Source organism: Pseudophryne corroboree, unplaced genomic scaffold (assembly GCF_028390025.1).
Source record: "Pseudophryne corroboree isolate aPseCor3 unplaced genomic scaffold, aPseCor3.hap2 scaffold_614, whole genome shotgun sequence".
NCBI lineage: Eukaryota > Metazoa > Chordata > Amphibia > Anura > Myobatrachidae > Pseudophryne > Pseudophryne corroboree.
Window position 1 is genome coordinate 71,461 of NW_026970210.1, and position 6,155 is coordinate 77,615.

General features: G+C 35.0%; 1 non-coding gene across 1 annotated transcript; it reads right to left on the minus strand.

Annotated features, from left to right (window-relative positions):
• Positions 1–1,540: 1,540 nt before the first annotated feature.
• Positions 1,541–1,614, minus strand: TRNAS-ACU (transfer RNA serine (anticodon ACU)). The gene has a single exon. It is a non-coding gene; the product is annotated as a tRNA-Ser (tRNA).
• Between the last annotated feature and the right edge of the window lie 4,541 nt (positions 1,615–6,155).

The following is a 6,155-nucleotide window of genomic DNA, read 5'->3' on the forward strand; positions in this document are numbered from 1 at the left end:
AGGATGCATCTTACTGCCTTTCCAATGAAGCAAGTTTAATTTAGTAATAGGTGAAAAACCATCCCTACAAAGGTGTTAATCAGAGACTTGGCTTTGTGGACACTTTTCAGAGAACAAATTTGTTAGCATAAAAATAAAGCCAGAAAATGAAGAGCTGTTTAATCACTCAATTGGATTTTTTTTGCCAGCAAATTTCTTTTTCTCTGCAACCCACTGCTAAATTGTGCTTCCTAGCTGTTTTTATAAAATCACTGAATCAAATCTAACTCTGATTACATCAGAGAAGGCCAGGTACCCTACACCATAAGAGGGGGTTTGAAATTTTGACTTGTCTACTTAAAGATCACCAAAATCTGATAACAAGGTCAATTACTTCCCTGGGTGGGATTGAACCACCAACCTTTTGGTTAGTAGGCAGACACACTACCCGATTGCGCCACAGAGACACTTTGCAAAAAGTATATACTGACAAAGGCTAATAAGCATACATCTAGAACGTTTCCTAGAAAAACTTTAAAAAGTTAATAAGCTGGAGAGTTTTTGTAAGATGTTTCTTCCATCAACCAACGAAGAAACACATTGGTACTTTCCCATGATGAGTGAGTGCTTCAGGATCTCTTGCACTTACATGTGCAGCAGAGTACTGCAATGGAAGCATGCTGGGCCCATAACCCAGAGGTAGGCAGATTGAAACTATCCTTTGCTATATGCATTTTTTTTGTTAATTTAAGTAATCAAAACTGGGATTGATATTTTTGCTCTTTTATTTTTACTTAAAGTACAATAACTTTTACCATTTTAATTTGTTTTAATAGTATATTGACAGTATAGTTTTCTTTAAAAAATCCACTTAATTTTCTTTACCCTATTATTAAAAGGGTAATTGACAAAAACAAACTACATTGTCACCAGAAGAGCAATACAAAATGTACAAGTGATATATTAAAATCATCTTTCCAGCTTGAATTTCAATGATGCATTGGGGCAACGATTTTGTGAGAAACATCTTCACCCTTAAATAAAGATTTTCTTAATTCCTTACCTGTGTGCTAATTAGATATCACCTTGTTTTCACATTAAACAGACTTCTACATGAGAAAGCAGCAAGGATGCAGTGGCGTTAATGTTTCCTGGTGTCAACCTGTATTATTTCAGTAGACATTGAAATGAGGATGCATCTTGCTGCCTTTCCAATGAAGCAAGTTTAATTTAGTTATAGGTGAAAAACCATCCCTACAAAGGTGTTAATCAGAGACTTGGCTTTGTGGATACTTTTTAGAGAACAAATTTGTTAGCATAAAAATAAAGGCAGAAAATGAAGAGCTGTTTAATCACTCAATTGGATTTTTCTGCCAGCATATTTTTTTTCTCTGCAACCCATTGCTAAATTGTGCTTCCTAGCTGTTTTTTATAAAATCACTGAATCAAATCTAACTCTGATTACATCAGAGAAGGCCAGGTACCCTACACCATAAGAGGGGGTTTGAAATTTTGACTTGTCTACTTAAATATCACCAAAACCTGATCACAAGGTCAATTATGTCCCTGGGTGGGATTGAACCACCAACCTTTTGGTTAGTAGCCAGACACACTAACCGATTGCGCCACAGAGACACTTTGCAAAAAGTACATACTGACAAAGGCTAATAAGCATTCATCTAGAACGTTTCCTAGAAAAACTTTAAAAAGTCAATAATCTGGAGAGTTTTTGTAAGAATTTTCTTAACTCAACCAACGAAGAAACACATTGGTACTTTCCCATGATGAGATGAGTGCTTCAGGATCTCTTGCACTTACATGTGCAGCAGAGTACTGCAATGGAAGCATGCTGGGCCCATTACCCTGAGGTAGGCAGATTGAAACTATCCTCTGCTATATGCATTTTTTTTGTTAATTAAAGTAATCCAAAACTGGGATTGATATGTTAGCTATTTTATGTTTACTTAAAGTACAATAACTTTTACCATTTTAATTTGTTTTAATAGTATATTGACAGTATTGTTTTCTTTCAAAAATCCACTTAATTTTCTTTACCCTATTATTAAAATGGTAATTGACAAAAACAAACTACATTGTCACCAGAAGAGCAATACAAAATGTACAAGTGATATATTAAAATCATCTTTCCAGCTTGAATTTCAATGATGCATTGGGGCAACGATTTTGTGAGAAACATCTTCACCCTTAAATAAAGATTTTCTTAATTCCTTACCTGTGTGCTAATTTGATATCACCTTGTTTTCACATTAAACAGACTTCCACATGAGAAAGCAGCAAGGATGCATTGGCGTTAATGTTTCCTGGTGTCAACCTGTATTATTTCAGTAGACATTGAAATGAGGATGCATCTTGCTGCCTTTCCAATGAAGCAAGTTTAATTTAGTAATAGGTGAAAAACCATCCTTACAAAGGTGTTCATCAGAGACTTGGCTTTGTGGACACTTTTCAGAGAACAAATTTGTTAGCATAAAAATAAAGCCAGAAAATGAAGAGCTGTTTAATCACTCAATTGGATTTTTTTGCCAGCATATTTCTTTTTCTCTGCAACCCACTGCTAAATTGTGCTTCCTAGCTGTTTTTATAAAATCACTGAATCAAATCTAACTCTGATTACATCAGAGAAGGCCAGGTACCCTACACCATAAGAGGGGATTTGAAATTTTGACTTGTCTACTTAAAGATCACCAAAATCTGATCACAAGGTCAATTACGTCCCTGGGTGGAATTGAACCACCAACCTTCTGGTTTATAGCCGTACACACTAACTGATTGCACCACAGAGACACTTTGCAAAAGTACATACTGACAAAGGCTAATAAGCATTCATCTAAAACATTTCCTAGAAAAACTTTAAAAAGTCAATAATCTGGAGAGTTTTTGTAAGATGTTTCTTCCATCCACCAACGAAGAAACACATTGGTACTTTCCCATGATGAGTGAGTGCTTCAGGATCTCTTGCACTTACATGTGCAGCAGAGTACTGCAATGGAAGCATGCTGGGCCCATAACCCAGAGGTAGGCAGATTAAAACTATCCTCTGCTATATGCATTTTTTTTGTTAATTAAAGTAATCCAAAACTGGGATTGATATTTTTGCTCTTTTATTTTTCATTAAAGTACAATAACTTTTACCATTTTAATTTGTTTTAATAGTATATTGAAAGAATTGTTTTCTTTTAAAAATCCACTTAATTTTCTTTACCCTATTATTAAAATGGTAATTGACAAAAACAAACTACATTGTCACCAGAAGAGCAATACAAAATGTACAAGTGATATATTAAAATCATCTTTCCAGCTTGAATTTCAATGATGCATTGGGGCAACGATTTTGTGAGAAACATTTTCACCCTTAAATAAAGATTTTCTTAATTCCTTACCTGTGTGCTAATTAGATATCACCTTGTTTTCACATTAAACAGACTTCCACATGAGAAAGCAGCAAGGATGCAGTGGCGTTAATGTTTCCTGGTGTCAACCTGTATTATTTCAGTAGACATTGAAATGAGGATGCATCTTGCTGCCTTTCCAATGAAGCAAGTTTAATTTAGTAATAGGTGAAAAACCATCCTTACAAAGGTGTTAATCAGAGACTTGGCTTTGTGGACACTTTTCAGAGAACAAATTTGTTAGCATAAAAATAAAGCCAGAAAATGAAGAGCTGTTTAATCACTCAATTGGATTTTTTTGCCAGCATATTTCTTTTTCTCTGCAACCCACTGCTAAATTGTGCTTCCTAGCTGTTTTTATAAAATCACTGAATCAAATCTAACTCTGATTACATCAGAGAAGGCCAGGTACCCTACACCATAAGAGGGGGTTTGAAATTTTGACTTGTCTACTTAAAGATCACCAAAATCTGATAACAAGGTCAATTACGTCCCTGGGTGGGATTGAACCACCAACCTTTTGGTTAATAGCCATACACACTAACTGATTGCGCCACAGAGACACTTTGCAAAAGTACATACTGACAAAGGCTAATAAGCATTCATCTAAAACGTTTCCTAGAAAAACTTTAAAAAGTCAATAATCTGGAGAGTTTTTGTAAGATGTTTCTTCCATCAACCAACGAAGAAACACATTGGTACTTTCCCATGATGAGTGAGTGCTTCAGGATCTACTGCACTTACATGTGCAGCAGAGTACAGCAATGGAAGCATGCTGGGCACATAACCCAGAGGTAAGCAGATTGAAACTATTCTCTGCTATATGCATTTTTTTTTTTGTTAATTAAAGTAATCCAAAACTGGGATTGATATTTTGGCTCTTTTATTTTTACTTAAAGTACAATAACTTTTACCATTTTAATTTGTTTTAATAGTATATTGACAGTATTGTTTTCTTTCAAAAATCCACTTAATTTTCTTTACCCTATTATTAAAATGGTAATTGACAAAAACAAACTACATTGTCACCAGAAGAGCAATACAAAATGTACAAGTGATATATTAAAATCATCTTTCCAGCTTGAATTTCAATGATGCATTGGGGCAACGATTTTGTGAGAAACATCTTCACCCTTAAATAAAGATTTTCTTAATTCCTTACCTGTGTGCTAATTAGATATCACCTTGTTTTCACATTAAACAGACTTCTACATGAGAAAGCAGCAAGGATGCAGTGGCGGTAATGTTTCCTGGTGTCAACCTGTATTATTTCAGTAGACATTGAAATGAAGATGCATCTTGCTGCCTTTCCAATGAAGCAAGTTTAATTTAGTAATAGGTGAAAAACCATCCCTACAAAGGTGTTAATCAGAGACTTGGCTTTGTGGACACTTTTCAGAGAACAAATTTGTTAGCATAAAAATAAAGCCAGAAAATGAAGAACTGTTTAATCACTCAATTGGATTTTTTTTGCCAGCATATTTCTTTTTCTCTGCAACCCACTGCTAAATTGTGCTTCCTAGCTGTTTTTATTAAATCACTGAATCAAATCTAACTCTGATTACATCAGAACAGGCCAGGTACCCTACACCATAACAGGGGGTTTGACATTTTGACTTGTCTACTTAAAGATCACCAAAATCTGATCACAAGGTCAATTACGTCCCTGGGTGGGATTGAACCACCAACCTTTTGGTTAGTAGCCGGACACACTAACCGATTGCGCCACAGAGACACTTCGCGAAAAGTATATACTGACAAAGGCTAATAAGCATACATCTAGAACGTTTCCTAGAAAAACTTTAAAAAGTCAATAATCTGGAGAATTATTGTAAAATGTTTCTTCCATCAACCAACGAAGAAACACATTGGTACTTTCCCATGATGAGTGAGTGCTTCAGGATCTCTTGCACTTACATGTGCAGCAGAGTACTGCAACGGAAGCATGCTGGGCCCATAACCCGGAGGTAGGCAGATTGAAACTATCCTTTGCTATATGCATTTTTTTTGTTAATTTAAGTAATCAAAACTGGGATTGATATTTTTGCTCTTTTATTTTTACTTGAAGTACAATAACTTTTACCATTTTAATTTGTTTAAATCCACTTAATTTTCTTTACCCTATTATTAAAAGGGTAATTGACAAAAACAAACTACATTGTCACCAGAAGAGCAATACAAAATGTACAAGTGATATATTAAAATCATCTTTCCAGCTTGAATTTCAATGATGCATTGGGGCAACGATTTTGTGAGAAACATCTTCACCCTTAAATAAAGATTTTCTTAATTCCTTACCTGTGTGCTAATTAGATATCACCTTGTTTTCACATTAAACAGACTTCCACATGAGAAAGCAGCAAGGATGCAGTGGCGTTAATGTTTCCTGGTGTCAACCCGTATTATTTCAGTAGACATTGAAATGAGGATGCATCTTGCTGCCTTTCCAATGAAGCAAATTTAATTTAGTAATAGGTGAAAAACCATCCCTACAAAGGTGTTAATCAGAGACTTGGCTTTGTGGACACTTTTCAGAGAACAAATTTGTTAGCATAAAAATAAAGCCAGAAAATGAAGAGCTGTTTAATCACTCAATTGGATTTTTTTGCCAGCATATTTCTTTTTCTCTGCAACCCACTGCTAAATTGTGCTTCCTAGCTGTTTTTATAAAATCACTGAATCAAATCTAACTCTGATTACATCAGAGAAGGCCAGGTACCCTACACCATAAGAGGGGGTTTGAAATTTTGACTTGTCTACTTAAAG